At 41.1% G+C, this 17,079-nt stretch overlaps 1 long non-coding RNA gene across 1 annotated transcript in view; it reads left to right on the top strand.

Moving 5' to 3' along the window:
- Positions 1 to 1,441: 1,441 nt before the first annotated feature.
- LOC122187848 overlaps positions 1,442 to 17,079 on the top strand; it is a 21,792-nt gene continuing 6,154 nt past the window's right edge. Inside the window, exon 1 of the long non-coding RNA XR_006181433.1 lies at positions 1,442 to 1,470. This is a non-coding gene — a long non-coding RNA (uncharacterized LOC122187848). The remainder of the gene's footprint in view (positions 1,471 to 17,079) is intronic.

Raw genomic sequence — 17,079 nt, 5'->3', positions numbered from 1 at the left:
TTGCTGGCACTTTATGAGCACTAAGGGAAGTTGTAAAATGAGGCTTTAACAACTTCGTCATGGAACTGGAAGGAGAAAAACATTAGGGAGCAAGAGTTCAGAAAAGATATGAGAGAGAGGGTATCTTCAGAAGACCTAGAAGGAGGCTGCCTGGATATAGCCTGAAGGCTTGTGTTTGAAGGCTGAAGACCCCGGATGACAAAGATAAAGGTCTGAAAAGATACAGAAGGCTTTTACTTCTTTGGAAAAATCCTCCTTCTGTCAGATGCTGCCAGAAGGCCAGGTCTCCCTCCTTGTTGTGATTTTGGTCAAACAACAGCTTATATTGCAAAAGGGTCTGAAACTTCATTCATCATAGAATCATCTGAGTTGGAAAGGACCTTTAAAGGTCATCTAGTCCAACTCCCCTACAATAAACAGAGACAGGCACAGCTAGATCAGAGTGCTCAGAGCCCCTCCAGCTCGACCTTAAAAGTCTTCAAGGTCAACATACCCATCACCTCCTGAAGCAGCTTGTTCTTGTGCCTCACCACCTTTATTGTAAGAAAACTTCTTCCTTATATCCAACCTAAATCTCTCCTTTCGTTTGAGGCCTTTTCCACTTGCCTTACCACAGCAAACCCTGCTAAAGTCTGTCCCCTTCCTTCTTACAGCCTCTTTTACATATTGAGAGGCCTCATTAAGGTCTCCCATGAGCCTTCTCTCCTCCAGGCTGAAGAGCCTCAGCTCTTTCAGCCTGTCCTCATAGGGGAAGTGTTCTACTCATTGGAGCATTTTTTGCGGCCCTCCTATAGATGCACTCCAACAGGTCCACATCTTCGCTGTACTGGGGACACCATGGCTAGACAAAGTACCTGGAGGTGAGTTCTCACCAGCAGAGTGAAGAAGCAGGATCACCTCCTTTGACCTGCTGGTCACGCATCTTTTGATGTAGCCTAGGATACTATTGACATTCAGGGCTGTGAGATCACATTTCTGGCTCACGCCCAGCTTGCCATGTACCAGTACCCCCAAGCCCTTTTCAGCAAAGCTGTGCTCCGTTCTTACATCCCCTAGCTTGTACTGATAATGGGGGTTGCCATAACCCAGGTGCAAGACCCTGCACCTGAATATGTTGAACCTCATGAGGCTCACCTGGGCCTGCTGCTCAAGCCTGTTACGGTCTCTCTGGATAGCATTCCATCCCTAGGGCCTGTTGACCATATGATATAGCTTGGCAAAAGTTTGTTATCTGCAAACTTGCTGATAATACACTCTGTAGTAGAAATGCTAAGTCACGGCCTGAAGCAGAGATTGAGCACCTGGTGGGAAGGCAGGGCCAACCCAGGGGAGCTCAGGTGTATGCAATGCATCTGACTGACAGGAAGGAGTGGAGTCAGGATCCACCCCTTCCCAGGCCTCATTTAAGGGTTGGCAATGGGGATGAGGGTATCTTGCTGGAGATCCCTATGTACCTGAGCTTTTCCAAAGGTAAGCAGCTCTTTTGCTTTGTTTCTGTATCTATAGCTGCTGCATTTGGGCTTGTCCTTATTTGCTGCAGCTAAAGACTTTGCTATCCCACTGTTATTGCTGTACTTTCCATAATGTTATAGTGTTACACACTTGATCCCGTTGTTGATGTCATTGTTGAAGATGTGAAATGGCACTGGTCCTAGCACTGACCCCTGAGAGACACAACTTGTCACTAATCTCCATCCAGACATTAAGCCATTGATCACCTTTCTCTGGGTGTGCTCTCACAGGCAATTCCTCATCTTTTGAGCAGTCTACACGTCAAATTCATATCTTTCTAATGCGGAGAACGACGTAAGGGTATTGTGGGGGACTGTTGAAGTCCCTGTTGGAGTCCAGACAGATGACATCAGTGGCTCTTCCCTTGTCCGCTGACTTAATTCCATGCCAAAGTAGTTTTATGCTTAAATGCTTGAGCTACAAGATTCTAGAGATTATTTTAATTCTATTTCTTGAGACTTAAGTATTGACGGAGTACAGGCTGACTATAAAACAAGACTATTTTGAAGAGTCAATGATAAGTCATTGGTTTGACTGGTCTGTGTGGATTATGTCTGTGATTACCACAGCAGCATTTCCTCTAGCATGTCCATTCATGCCTGTGTGGGAAGAGGGGCTCTGTACTACTTAACAGATGCTCTTGCTGAGAGGAGAGATGACTTTGCAGTTAGTGTGTGTGGAGATTAAGCTTATCAGCACCTGTAGAAAATGTTTCTTCATGGCCTTTGAAGTTTTTTTAGATGTAAGAGAGCAGGAAGATTAGATGGATCAGAAAAAAAAATAATTTTAATAGCTTCTATGGATAAAACAACAGATTTTTAGAGAGATCAACAAAAATAAGCACTGTAAAAGCAGCAAATGGCAATAGTACTCTGCAGTCATTCATATAAATCTCTTGGTTATGACAGCAAATCCAATAACATTTTCTACTCATTTCTGAAGCAGACTAGCATTTTTCAGAGTGAGAGCTTCATTTACTGTGAATAACATGGTCTTTCAATTTAGAAAACAATTAGTCTGTGACTACTGATGCCTCAAAACCCTGGAAATATCCAAATGTTTCCAATGTTTATTGTTGGATAGGTGGAAAAGAATAATTTGTTCTCTAATTGAGTGTTTTCAAGACCTCAATGAAACAGCATTATGAGTATCTGAAAATTTAAAAACGTGCTACAAGCAGATGATTTAGACTTTATTGATGTACCATTGCTTGCATTTGCTACAGCTAATGTCTTATTTTGAAAACATCCTTTTTCCAGCAAATTAGTAGAAAACAAGAAGCAATACTTGCTTCTAGCAACATTTCTACACCGTAGGCTGTCTAAATCAGAGGGCAAATTTGCTACTGATGTTGATACAGAAAAATCTTTTGATTGCTATTCTACGAGTCCTTAGAGAAAAAACATAAGGAATCATTCTGTCAACTTTCAATGCACAGAAATAGTGAAGTACATCCTAGTAAGATGTTTATCTCTCTAACCTGCAATGAACAGTATCTTAAAATGTTTTACAGCTCCTAGAAGTTATTTCTGCACAGTAGGTAAGGCTACATTGATTAATGTCTGTTTATTAAGGATGATAGAGAGTCTCTTTCAGTGATTGTATAATGCTTCTTTTTAACAGCACACCAAATGTTTTACAATTAAAATAATTTCATCTTGATTATGATACGTTGAAGAACTTCTAGAAATACATTAGATAATAAAGAACTGCTGAAAAATATTTTAGGTATAAATGTAACCCTGCGAATGACATAACTGGCCAGTAAGGTACAAATACATTTTATTAGATAGCCTATACTAGCTTTGAAATTCCTGACTTCCTTCTGGTTTCAGAAGACAATTGTCTTAACTGAACTCTACCGCTTTCTCTGCAAAAACAATCCAGAATACAGGCAACTCTAATGCATACAGACTTGACAGAAGGTTGGATGCTGTGTTTGTGTGAGGAGTATAATGTGCTGAGAGACTGAGGAGTTTGTGTTAATGTGCTGTGGGAATATCGACTTAGGAAATGGCATAATTTTTTAATCTTTAAAGCCTTATATTCTTTCTTATTTAATAGAGTTTATAAATACTGCTCCTGATCTGGTAGCTCAAAGAATATTTCCCTTGGGTAAACTAATTTTGGATGTACTGTGGAAACATGATAAATAATGACTGTACTGAGACTAACTTGGAAAAAAAATCTATTGTGTACAGGCTAAAAAAGAAAAAAACCCAAGCATCTGAAGTGGATAACTGTTAGTTTAATATATGTTTGCATTTCAGGGTACAATGTGTGCAGTTGTCAGAAAGCTAGCTGACCTGCTGAGACTCATTTTCCTGAAATCTCTCTAGAAGTGATAAAGACTATTTCAAAGTTCTTTTGCAAAGGGGAGTGATTAGTTCATTCTGTCTGGATGAGGTATGACAAGAAATATATCTTGCATGCCATGAGGTGAGGCAATGGGGAAAGGTTTCCCAAAGTAAAACTAATGAAGTATTACTCTGCCCTGGTAAGGCCTCATCTGGAGTACTGTGTCCAGTTCTGGGCTCCCCAGTACAAAAAAGACAGGGATCTCTTGGAAAGAGTCCAGCAGAGAGCCACAAAGATGGTGAAGGGCCTGGAGCATCTCTCCTATGAGGAAAGGCTGAGTGAACTGGGTCTGTTCAGCCTTGAGAAAAGAAGACTGAGAGGGGACCTGATCCAGGTCTATAAATATCTAAGGTGTGGGGGGCAGAATGGTGAGGCCGGACTCTTTTCAATGGTGAGTGGAGACAGGACAAGGAGAAATGGCTGGAAACTGCAGCATAGGAAGTTCCGCACAAATGTGCGCAAGAACTTCTTTACAGTGAGGTGACGGAGCACTGGAACAGGCTGCCCAGGGAGGTGGTGGAGTCTCCTTCTCTGGAGATGTTCAAGACCTGCCTGGATGCCTACCTGTGCGACCTGCTGTAGGGAACCTGCTTTGGCAGGGGGTTGGACTCGATGATCTCTGGAGGTCCCTTCCAACCCCTTCAATTTTGTGATTCTGTGGCGCAGATCATGTGAAAAGTCTGTCAGAGTCTCTAGACTTCCATCTCCAGAGCAGAACAGATGACTAAATATTAGGGCTGCTCCAAAAGTTATGCCTCCTATTTTATGTTGGCCCACAGTGTCAGAATCAGGTGTTGGTGGTGTAACAGTAGAGGCTGAACTTTCCTACCAATGTTCTGTCACATTTTGTCACTGTGTGCAAAGGAGCAGTCTGACAAAATAGCGTCTGATATGGAAGTGCAGATGAAGAAAAGGTGTGTCAATTCCCCCATGTCATGGTTCTATGTTTTTTTTGTTTTTGGGTTTCAGTATTCCACGTTGTGGAAGAAATGGCACCTACTAATGTACGTTGATGCTTGCTGAATGTTGATAGGAATGAAACAGTGGATGTGAGTACAGTTATATGATGGTGTGTTTCACCAGTGGTAACAACAACATGAAAGAAAAGGCACATTTCAGAGAGTCTTGTAGATTTTTATTAGAGCAACATGCAGTCTCTTGTTCATTGCTGGCACGAAGATGCATAGCTAATGGCAATGACTATGTTGAAAAATAGTGTTTTTATAGCTGAGAATTTCCTCTGTCAAATAGCATTATTTTGTTCTTTGTTGTAATTCCTATGGAAATAAATAGGAAGCATTACATTTGGAGTGACCTACATATGCATGCTATTTTTTTGTGTGTTGAAATCATGCTGACTGACCTGTAGCTTTCTCAGGTCACACCTGATAGTCTTCTTTAGCAATCAAATAATTCACTCACTTTCTGAATCTTTTGAGATTGGTTTGTGCTTGTCTAAACAGTGATATGTTTGCATTCCTCAGACTTTGTTTTCATTCATGGTGCCATCTCATTGCTATCTATGTGCTATTTAACTAGTAAAGCTTGTCTTTGCTGCATTACACTGTAAGTTACTTAGCCATAGTGCTAGCAATCTTACAAAGACAGAAAAAGGACAGTCTCTTAGAAAACACCAGAATAAGTTTATCAATTGCTTTATGAGTGAGGAGTTCAAGGTTATGTTGTAGCTCCTTGCTTAATTTCTATCTGAATGTAGGCTGTAACTTTCTAATGAGTGCAAATGTGTATTAATATAAGTTAGTAAGTATATTACAAATGTTTGGAGATTTGGTAGTCAACCAATACATATTTTTTTTTTCAGTTGAAACAGATAACAAAAAGACACTTTATACAATGGCACAGCTGTAGGATTCTTGATGATTGCAAAAGACTGCTTAAACACATCAAGGGAGAAGATTCTTTTGCTTTCAGACTGGCTGCAGGCTGTGGTGTGGGTACTGCAAGGACCTTGGCAACTACTGCCAATGCAGTCTTAATGAGAGACTCTACTGAAGCAGAAATCCAATTCTGTTTGGATTTATATTGTGTTTTCTCTCCCTCCTGAGCATCCATACTGGAATCTGGCACTCTATCAGGGAGGACAGACTCTGAAGGACTCAAAATACACAGTAGGGATCAATCAGATTAAATATAGGATGTGGGAACAATTCAATGAAAATTAGTTATTTGAACCACAGCCACATCAAGCCTTTCCCCTTCCTATAGGCAACCATAAATCCATAAAAATTAAACTATTCTCCTCTTTTCTTGACTTTTGCCAAGAACTTTGCCAAGGAATTACACAAAATTTCCTGATCAGCGTTTTTTCCCTGGTGCTTTTTGCAAGTCTTGATGCTGTAAGTCATCTTTATGTAAGTCTGGAACGATGCCAGAAGTGGGACTGAAGAATTGTACCTCAGTCATTTCAGGAGCCAACATCTGACTCTTGCTCAATGCAAAAGGAAGACTCAAAAATGTTATTTGCAATGACTAGGTAATTTCTTGCAACTGCAGATGTAACACTGCTGTGTACAGAGCGTGCTTCTCTTGTCCTGTCACCATCAGATAGTGTAAAAAGTCCGTTTCCCTCATATTTATGAAGTTCCCTTTTAAGTACTGGAAAGCTGATGGTAAAGCCCAGCTTCTCTTGTCCTCTCCTCTACCACCTCCTGCAGGTGTACCCGGTTCTGCTGACATTCTTAAAGTGAAAGGTACTTTGCCTAGGGTTTTCTATAGTCTTCATCCACCGTTCTCGCAGGTCATCATTGCTAAGACTGATAACTGGGTTTTCCCTGGTTTCATCTCTATAGATCAATACGATTGCATCCGAGATTGCTGGCGCAGAAGGTGGGAAGCTGGGTGTGGTACCAAGCCATGCTCACAATACTAAACAAGCTGTGTGACCAGAATACAGCAGCATGGTGTGTTTTCAGTACACAAGCCCTCAGAAACAAAGACCAGTAGTGTTGAAAATGATCTGATTATTGAAAAGTACAGTCCAAACAGCTCTGCAGCTTTTTGGAGGTCATGTTTTCAAGCCCTTGTATTTTGAGTGATGCTTAGGCACAGTAGAAGTGTCCAGGGCACGAAAAGAACAAATAGTTCAATGTCAGAAGCAAATCGTGTGACTGCAAGTCAGCCTGCTTGTACTAGAAGTACAGCCAGCTAGCTTACAGCTGGAAATTCCCACTTGAGACATTAAGCTGAGAACTGTTTTGCCCTCAAAGCAGCAGGGTGGTATGGAGACAGCTGTACAACTCTCACGTTCTCATGAGGGCTTCAGAAAGCCAGGTTTCAGGCGAAGCAGCACAACTATCTCAAGGCTTCACAGCCATCCACTGAAAATGCTGAGTCTGAGTCAGTCACCAAGGGCATGGCTTCAACACAGCCACAGGCTCCTCTGTTTGCAGCCCCTCTCCTGTCTAGGCACCCTTTAACACATGGCCCTGTAAGGACTGGCTATGGTGGCCTGATATGCATGAGTACCTGCAAGCAGAAGGAAGCCACAGAGGCCTGAGCAGAGCTTTTTGCTGTATATGTGCCCTCACTCTGCTTGCTCGTGTTTTGGCATAGCTGTATCCTACTATGCTCTCTTTAGCAGAGGATTGATGATGTATTATAGCAAACCCCTTCTGACATTCTGAGGGAGGTGAGGTTCTTCCTCTTTAACAGTTAATGATCTGGAAAGAGAAGCAGAAGGTAAGGTGACATTGGTAGTGCTGCAGCTTGTGGGGCAGATGGGCTGTCTTTGGGAGTTTGGAGCTGCTTTGGAGGTCCTGGTGCTCCCTGGGCCTGAGGGACCCCCGCTGGTGGCGTCCTGTAGTGAGAATGGGGTTGGTGCCACAGGGTGCTGGCAGTGGGATGCTGAGCAGGCCAGGAGCTATGCTGCTCTTTAAGCAGACCAGTTAAATGAAGGCCTGCTCTATGCATCAGATCTATGGATCAGATCTTGCTGCTCTCATAATGCCACTTATAGCATGGTTTGTTTTAACATCCATGCTCCTTTGGTGAAATCCCCAGTGTAAACACAGCTGTGCTGGCACAATGCAGTGTATTGGCAGGGCTTGGCCTGAGCTACTGCCAGGCTGCTGTGAGATGCTTCTTCAGAAGCAGTCCTCAGTACAGGCTTGTAGAGGAGCTCTGACCTAAGGTGGGCTCAATGTTGGTGTTTTTTGCCATCATCAGAAATGATAGGAGCAGCAGTGAAGAGGCAAGGCAGCAGCACAAGCCACTGCCACAAAAGCAACCTCTTTTTGCCTATTGGGTGGCAATGGGTTGGTTGGGGACTGGAAGCAAGAAGAAAATGGTGAGTACTGAACTGGCTGTGGCAGCCAATAGCTATCAGTGGTGTGCTAATTCACATGAAATTAAGATAAGTTTGACACAGTTGCTTTATGACACTGTTAATGACTTTGTGAAGGCTGGAAGCTGCTTCAGTGCTTACAGGAAGATCTGTCATGATTGTGCTGTGTTTTGCCAGGAAACCCAAATCTGGGCAACTCTTAGGGTGAGAGGGAAGTCTTACGTTACAGCGCTGGAGCTCAACGCTGCATCTTTTTGTCTAAAATTAAATATAAAAGTTTTCAAAATCCAGGCCTTAAAACTAAGGTCTGAAGTATGCTGTCTAACACATAAAGTGGAATTCAGATTTTTAAGACTGTGTTAATGGTCAGTAACTCCAAATGAATGTATTTAATTACTGCTTTCTCATTTCTATGAATGTGGTGTTTCCAAAAGTAGCTGGTCCCATTGCATCTTTTATCCTCCAGTGGTACCAAGATATGCAGGGTATTTGCTTGGAAAACTATTACTGGATGAGTTTTTGTTGGCCATCCTGGACTTTCAGAAGATGTCCTTTCAGAGAGAAGACTACAGATGTTTTGGAGCTGTAAAACAGCCAGTTGCTGTTTTCAAACTGTCAACATGTCACATCTGTTCAGGTATCAAGAATGTCAGCAATACAGCAGGATGACAAGAGCAAGGCACTCTGCCTGCTGCCCTGGATAAAAACACCATGTGAACAATTGTAGCTGTTAGCAATGCTATTTGGAGAGAGTGAACTGTGTTTTGTTGGCTTTTAAGTTTGCAGCAGAGAAGATAAAGCTCCTCTTGCTCAAATTCTTGATGTCACACTACAAAACAATAATGATCATTACATCACACCAAATACGTGTTCACAAAGCCAGCAGCTCAGTTCTGCTTAGCTTGCAGCATGATGTGGACATTTCAGGATGCCTTCTGTATTTGCTGGTGTGATGGAAATGTTCTGCTTGACACTGTGCTGTGGTGCTTCAGTTTGGAGATAACCAGAAGATAACTGCATGGCATTTGTAGTGAGACCTTCTCCGTTTGTGCCTTCAGCCATATTATACACATGCTCTCAATGCTTATAATTCCATTGTAGTGTCAGTCTTGTTCTTGGTTTGTTCCTGGGAAAAAGAGTTCTGCATTTTTTTTCAGAAGGATGATTGAAAGGAGCAAAAAAAAAAAAAAAAGTGAGTCCCCAGGCTCTAGAAAAGTAAAAAATGTTGTTGGTTGAGGTGCTTCACTTCAGAAAGGTGAAACTACAGCAATTCTGACTTTTTTACTTTCCCTTGTCCCATCATGTGAGACACCTTAGGTCAGGTTATTTGATCTGGAAGGGCATGAAGCTTGCACAACCTGTTGTCATGTGTGGGAGAAAGCAGTGAGAGCTGTCTGGGCACAAGGACACATGGGCTGGTGTACTGGCATCCAACAGTCCTCAGGAGGGACCCGCGTATTAGTAGCTCTTCTCAAAATCATGAAGAGCTTTATGAAATAAATGATGCTGTCTGTGGGCTGCCCGAAGAAAAAGCAGGGAGTAAATTTTGATTAAAATGCAGCTCTGAAGTGCAGGAGCCAGCTCTAGTTTTACCTGCTCCTTATGGCATGGCTACAGAGTACAGCTTATGTTGCCATGACTGCCATGGTAGATAAAATGGTACAAGGTCAATGTGGGTATAAAATAAATTAAAAAAAAAAAAAGCAGAGTTAGCAAAGAAAAGTTATGATTCTTATCGTAGAATCCTTAGTGTTGAAAGGAACCTTTAAAGATCATCTAGTCTAATTCCCTTGCAGTGAACAGGGCCATACACAGCTAGATGAGGTTGTCCAGGGCCTGATCTGGCCTTATCATGAATGTCTCCAAGAACAGGGCATCAACCACATCTCTTGGTAACCTGTTCCAGTGCCTCACCACCCTCACTGGAAAAGTCTTTTTCCTTATACCCAACCTAAATCTATCCTCTTTGAGTTTGAAACGGTGTCCCCACTTTATTTTATTTATTTATTTTTGCTGACAGACCGAGTTACTCGTTGCAAGTACACTTGGGTGCTTGGTGGCAAGTGGGATCTGAATGGTCTTTCAAAGGCTCCTGGCTGCCATTTTACACCAGGTTGGGGTGGGCTGGGAACTCCATGCAGCTTTGCTGAAAACTGATGAATTTCTGCACAGTTGGGAGAGAAAAAAAAAAAGTATTTGTACACTTGCTACTGATGGCTTTCCAGATACTTCTTGTGTCTTTTTTGTTGTTAGGTTTTGCACTATCTAAAATAATCACAGTGCTCGCTCATTCATATGCCATAGGAACTGTGAAGGATGACCCTTGGAAGGTTTTGACCATTGCCTGGAATGCAATTGGCACATGGAGAGGATACATTATGTCCATGGTTTTAGCAGCATAATCAGTGATAAAATAGCTGAAAAACTCATTGAAATGGTTGCCCACAGTCCATTGAAGTGCGTGAGACAGTGCATGTGTTCAGAGTGCCATTGATTTTAGTCTAGCTGCCAACTTTAGGAATTAATGTTGTAGTGATTTGCACTTGTTTCATGTTTCCATACCCATAGATCTGGAAACATAGGTACAAAAGCAAAAGTAGGCCCTTGAGTTTCAGAAGAATTGAGGATCTTGAGCTCTGTGGACTGCTGATGAAAGAGTGTAAATAAAAAGTCCTAAATATCATGCAGATGTTCTTGTTTAGTGCAGCCAGTACCTTTATTCTTGCTGGCTATTTTCTAGTTTTTGCTTATTATTTTTCTTTCTTTAGGCAGAATTGCAAGGAAATCCTTGAGACCTGCAATATCCTAGTGGCAGGATTGGCCTTGAATTGAATCCAGTTTCTTGAGGCATTTGAAGCAATAAGGAGGCTGTTAAATTTGAGTTTGTAGTGGACTAAGCAAGCAAAGGAGTGGTTACAGAGAATGCAACAAACATTTCCTAAGTAAGAAAATGCTTCAGATGTGGGAGGGGAAAAAAGTCCCAGCTTTTAAAGGCTATACAGAGAGCAGTTCCTCCAGAACACCCCACGGAAAAGTTGTGTATCTGATCTCAGATGATGTAAGATCTCCCAGCTCAAAATGCTGAGACATTAAATAGAAGATTTGAATTAGGATGGAATCATTTCTCTTCTGGGATTAGGGGAATACTGCAGCTGAGATTTTTATTCTATGAAGACATATAAAGGGCTAGAAGTAGAACACTGCTACTGTATTGGCAGGGTGACAAGATCTGAAAGTGGCAAACACCTAAAATGAATAGGTAGAAGAGCAATTACTTTGAATAAATTGCTTCTTCTCTCCTTTTCTTTCACCATTTTTCTCACTTTCTTTCATTATTGCTGTTAAGTACTAATTACAGTATGATTTACATTACAGTCTGAAAGAATAATCGGTTTGGTTTAAAGCATATCCTGTGAAAGAACCAATTTAGAAGGCATTGACAGAAGACTGCAAAAGCTGTTGTATTTCAATGTCCAGTACCTCTCAGACAAGACCAGGCATGAATTCCAAGAAGTATGAGCTCTGTTTGTGTGGTGTAACCACCCTGGTGCAATTTTGTAGAATGCTAAAAATCAAAGGGCAGAACTGTGCTCATTAATGCCTGAATTTATGCGGAGCATACCAATGTTAACCTTTAACTGGATTCCAGTGTGTTTAACATCGCTTTTCCTACAGAACAATGAAAGTTGAGAGCAACAGCTAGGATATGGATAGGTACAGAGAATGAATTAATTTTTTATTTATTTATTTATTTTTTTAAGGGGAGAGGGAGAGACAAAGCATCACATTGTCAACTATTAACCAGAGTAACAACAGGAGCCGCTTGTTACTCAGGGAGCCTGGGCAGGGAGAGCACCTATGAAATGCTTCTAAAGAAGAAAGTTTTCTAGCAGAGTGCCTGCATGACCCCCAAACAAATGTAGTATTGCAGTAGTCTCCTGGATTTGTTTGAGAGGAAGGAGGTTTCTGGATGAGTGGGCAGTCACTAAGCAGCTTGGGGGAAACTGCTGCTTCTTCCCTTCTTGGAAAAGGGAAGATGCAAGCGTGGGAGCTCTGCAGCTTTGTAGAAAGGGGCAGGGGGAAGGAGAGAATGAGCATCCCCTGGTCTTTTAACCATGTTCCAGTGAGTAAAGTCAACCTTGTTCACAAGGGCAGAAGAAGGAATTATTTAGCTGTTTAAACCAACGTGAGGGTCCTAGATAATAAACAGGCAAAGTGAAATTGCTCATTTATGACCATAAATTCAGTAGTGATGACATTGCTGAAACTTGATGGGAGACTTCTTGTGACTGAAATCTTTAAATCACTGGTTATTTATGACCTCTTGGGAAAGGTCTAGTGGGCACACTGAAATAGCAACAACAACAAAAAAGGATGATTTATTTACCAGTAACAAATGACAAAAAGAAATTTATCTCCTGGATTAATTTCTCATCATGAAAAGCACCAAATGCAGTGTTGGTTGCTGTCTGTGAGACAGCAGCAGTACTTATGGAGGAACAGATGACTGGCTCCTTGAGCAACTATTCCTAATGTAGCTCAGGAAGAAAAAGAAACCTGCATCTTCACGGGAGACCTTGAGTGACGTATGCTGACAGCAGTGACTAGGACTGAAGTATCTTCAGTATTATTAAATAATGCTCTTAATTTTCTTGCTAAAAAATATTGCCCTGTAGACCAGAGAAACTCTAAGGAAGACTTTTGACTTAGCAGAGGAAAAGTATCAGGGTAAAAAATACTGATATAACAAGGAAAAATGTTTATAATGATACTGATATAACAATGAAAAATTTGTTGAAGGCAAATATAATGCAAATCAGTAACTTTATCTGATATAAAGAGAAAAATGATTCTGGGCTAAGTCAGCTGCAAGGGAGGAAAAATGTAAATGATAATTGGGAAGTGTCTAAGGGTATTCTACAGGTAATAAAGCTGTAATTGGGGGGGGGTGTGGAGAGATGGTGAGGTACACTGCTTTCAGCAAACAGCATCTTGACTAAGGAGCAGCTGTTAAAACAATGCTTCTCTTTTTGAAAGTACAATAAATAGAAGAATGGGAAAACTGATATTGAAAACAGTGAAACAGCCACTTGTAACTGAAAAAGTTGATGCAGGTCTTTCTGTAAGACAAGGTAATAAACACTTGAGATCAGGTATGAATATTAGATGCTTGAGCTCCAAGTTTGTGTTTTTGTTGTTTTTTTTTTTTTTTAAGAACAAAAATAAACGTTCTCAGCTTGAGCTACTGTTTGCCTACTGGTGCCATGCGCAAAATGGGAGCTTTGTCAGTAAGAGCAGAGAAAGGACTTAAGAAATTGTCAAATTCAAAGCAAGGATCTTATAGGTCTGTTATACCAGTGTATATCTTCCCTTCCCATAGTAATTTGAGAAAGTGCTTAATAGCAGCTGCACATGCCTTGTGAGGAGTGACTGAAGAAACTGGGGCTGTTTAGTCTGAGAAGAGGAGGCTTCAGCTACTTGAAAGGTGCTTACAGCAAAAGCAGGGTTGGCCTCTTCTCACTCGTGACAGGTGAGATGATGAGGGGAAATGGCCTCGAGTTGAGCCAGGGGAGGTTTAGTTTGGACATCAGGAATATCTTCTTTACAGAAAGGGTTGTTAAGCACTGGAATAGGCTCCCCAGGGAGGTGGTTGAGTCGCCATCCCTGGATGTGTTTAAATTCCATTTGGTTGTGGTGCTCAGGGATGTGATTTAGCAGAGGGTTGTTGGAGTTAGGGTAGTGTGATTAGGTTGAGGTTGAACTTGATGATCTTCAGGGTCTCTTTCAACCTGAGCAATTCTGTGATTTTTATGAAAATGTGCAGTTTCTAGTGAACTGCGAATGGCTGAGAGGCTTTCATGAGCATCAGTATGGTCACTGAGGAAGCTGCAAGGAAGGAAGCTAACGTGTTAGTGTTAAAGTGGGAACAGCCTACCATAAGCCTATTGGATCTCTGTTCCTGGAAAAATAGTGGAAGGCGTGATATGAGGACTGGAGGGATAGCACTTGAAAAATAATGTGTCAACAGACAATCAAATACAGCTTTCTGCCAATCTAACCTGAGGCCTTTGTGATCTTGTTATGGAAGGTGTCTAATAAAAAAAAAAAAAGTTCCCATATTATATTTGGACTTGTAGAGGGATGTTCTTCTTGGATGTCATGTGATACTTTTTCAGGAGGTAGGAGAGATACAAAATCAGTATAGCATGTTAAACTAAGCATGGCCAGCTGGCCTGCTTCAGCAGAATAGTAAGAAAACTATTCATCACAGAGTAATACTAGTGAGGCTTCTGAGCGCTGGCCTTGCCCTTCTGATGTTTTAATCTGGCTTCTGCAAGGCCACATCAAATTTGACAGCTGATCAAGCTTTCTGAAACAAAAGAGGATGCAAAGAGGATGACTTGGGAAAAGTTGCAAACAAGCAGTTTTTTTTTTTTTTTTTTTTAACCCAAATGGATGTAGATACAAAATTCATTGTGAGGAAACTACATTTTTACAGGATAATGGGCTACAAGAGACTGGTCACATAAAGCTGCTTTCATAGTGGAGAGAGAGCAAAAAGCACTTCTTTCACACCTTTATCACACCTCAAAGCAAGAAAATGTATGGATTGCTTTTACTGTAAAAGGTAGTCCTAGCTTTGACTCTGGCAACTTGTTTCAAAGTATCTAAAAAGAGGTAAAACAAATGCCACTCCAGTAGCCATGCCAGTTGGGCACAGAAGTCCTACTGAGTAATCCCACAGTGTTGTAAGTGAGGTAGTACTGTACCAACACAGCAGTTCTGGCCTTCCGAAACCCAGTCAATAAGGAGAAAAGGCAATGAATACAAAATATTAATGCCCTTGCTTGGCTGCTCTTGCAGCTTGTAAGGCATGTATGGCAATGAATGAACAATGTATGAAGTACATGGAAGAGGTCAGAACTGGACTTTGGATGGCAGGTGGTGAGCAATTGCTTGTGTATTGCTTGTTTTGTGCATGTGTATATGTTTGTATATTATATATATATATATATATATATGCATAATTATCATTATCTTCCCTTTCTATCTTAGTAATAATAGTAACAATCTCAACCCACAAGTTCTTCATTATTTTTTTTTTCCTTCAATTCTCTCCTCACACCCCCATCTCATTGGAAGGTGGGGAGCAAGTAGATGACTGCGTGGTGCTTTGCTACCTGCCAGGTTAAACCGCAATGCTTAACCTTACTGAAACAGCCCCAAAGGCTATACATGACCATTGTTGCATTTCTGCTTTGTTTTCCAAGAGTTTACAATTTTTCAGTGTTATTTAACACTAATGTTCCTTAATGGTAATAACAGGTAAAGGTTACAGCTTGCAGCAGGTCCTATAAAGAGACTTGAAAGAAATAGATCAACAAAGTAATCAAGTGCTGCTTGGTTCTCCTATTCTCTATCCATCCACTGCGCTGTTACTTAAGGCAATGACAGCAGTTTCTGACAGTGATAAATGGAGTTTGAGATTAGTTACATTTTTACGTCTTAAATAATGAAATAAGTACATTCTAAAATGGCTTAAAGTGGTGTTAATTTGTTAGCACACTTACTCTATTAAGACTGGAGGGCATGGGAATGTAGTATCCACTTAGTGAGTGTGGTCGTGAAAGCCTCTGGTGATGGTTTAGAAAGAGTGGCAGGATTTCAGATGCCGATGTTAGGAAGCATGTACATTACTATGGTTACTGACTGTCAGATGTTTAATTTTGACAACAACATATCCAGTCTATTGACAGCAAGTAGAACCAGTTTTCTTCTCACTTCTTCTCCATCATCTCTATTCTGTCAATTAATTCCATGTTGATTGGCTGAATTCATTAGTATGTCTTATTTTTAAATAGAAGGCATTTGGTATTGAAGTGGAAGAGTGGTAGTCATAGATGGGTTGCTTTTAAAGCGTAGGTATCACCCAGAGCAGAGCAATTGTTCCATAATTTCCTGTTACAACTTGTCAAAGGGTCTCACTTCAAAAACAATAATAATAAAAAACCTTAGTACCTACATTATTTTCAGCTGGGATGCTAGCTCAGTGCAGGCTCAGCTGAACTTGCTGTTAGCAGTTCATCTTAGTGACAAGGCTTCATTCTATCTATTGAAGGCTTTGTTTTCATGTTACAGCATTTTTCCATTGTCTGCAACTGAGAGCAGATCATTCAAGCTCTTACATTTCCAGTGCTGTGGATACAAAGCAAAAAAGGCAGCTCTTGTTCAAAAGAGCTGCTTATCCTGGGTGTTTTGTTATTGCTGGGGTGAGCTTTGGATAGATGGACAACAGATGCTCTTTCAAGGGACAGGTTCTCGATATTCTTCAACTGTGTTTGTCACAGGAGGCTGTATTTGCTTGTAGCCTTCAAAATAAGGCAGTATGAAACAGAGTGGGGACCAAAACCTTGGATTTTATTAACAGTAGTTGAAGCTCCTCAGGCTGTAGCTAGCTGTTGTCAGTAGGCAGCACATTAGCCCAATTGATAGGTGACAATTACAGAGACCACAAAGGAAAACCTGAAGCATGTTGTCCCCTAAGTCTTTATGCAACAATGGCTTATTGCAATGAGATTAAATTTATGGTAATGAGTACGTTATTTGGAGGATGTGTTCCTTGTTTTTGATGACATGAAGCTGGGCGTTACTGTCAAAATGGTGGAGGGTTTGACTCTCCAGGACAAACAGGAAAATGCTGGTAATATGAACAGCATTAAGGAAAATGAATGCAGAGTCACGAACCTAGAGGTTTAATAATGAGCTTTCAGCTCATACCAGAAATTCTTATCCCTTAAAAGCTATGGAGACAGAGAAAACCTTGGAGTATTGGTTAATCATAAATTAGCTTTGGGCTGCTGGTCTGGTATGAAGTGTGAGTAAAAGGTAAGTGCAGTTCCAGAATG

This window comes from Lagopus leucura, unplaced genomic scaffold (genome assembly GCF_019238085.1).
Source record: "Lagopus leucura isolate 7727_CA_CO unplaced genomic scaffold, USGS_WTPT01 Super-Scaffold_73, whole genome shotgun sequence".
NCBI classification, from domain to species: domain Eukaryota; kingdom Metazoa; phylum Chordata; class Aves; order Galliformes; family Phasianidae; genus Lagopus; species Lagopus leucura.
The sequence above is the reverse complement of the archived record's forward strand: the minus strand, read 5'-3'. Positions and strand labels throughout refer to the sequence as shown.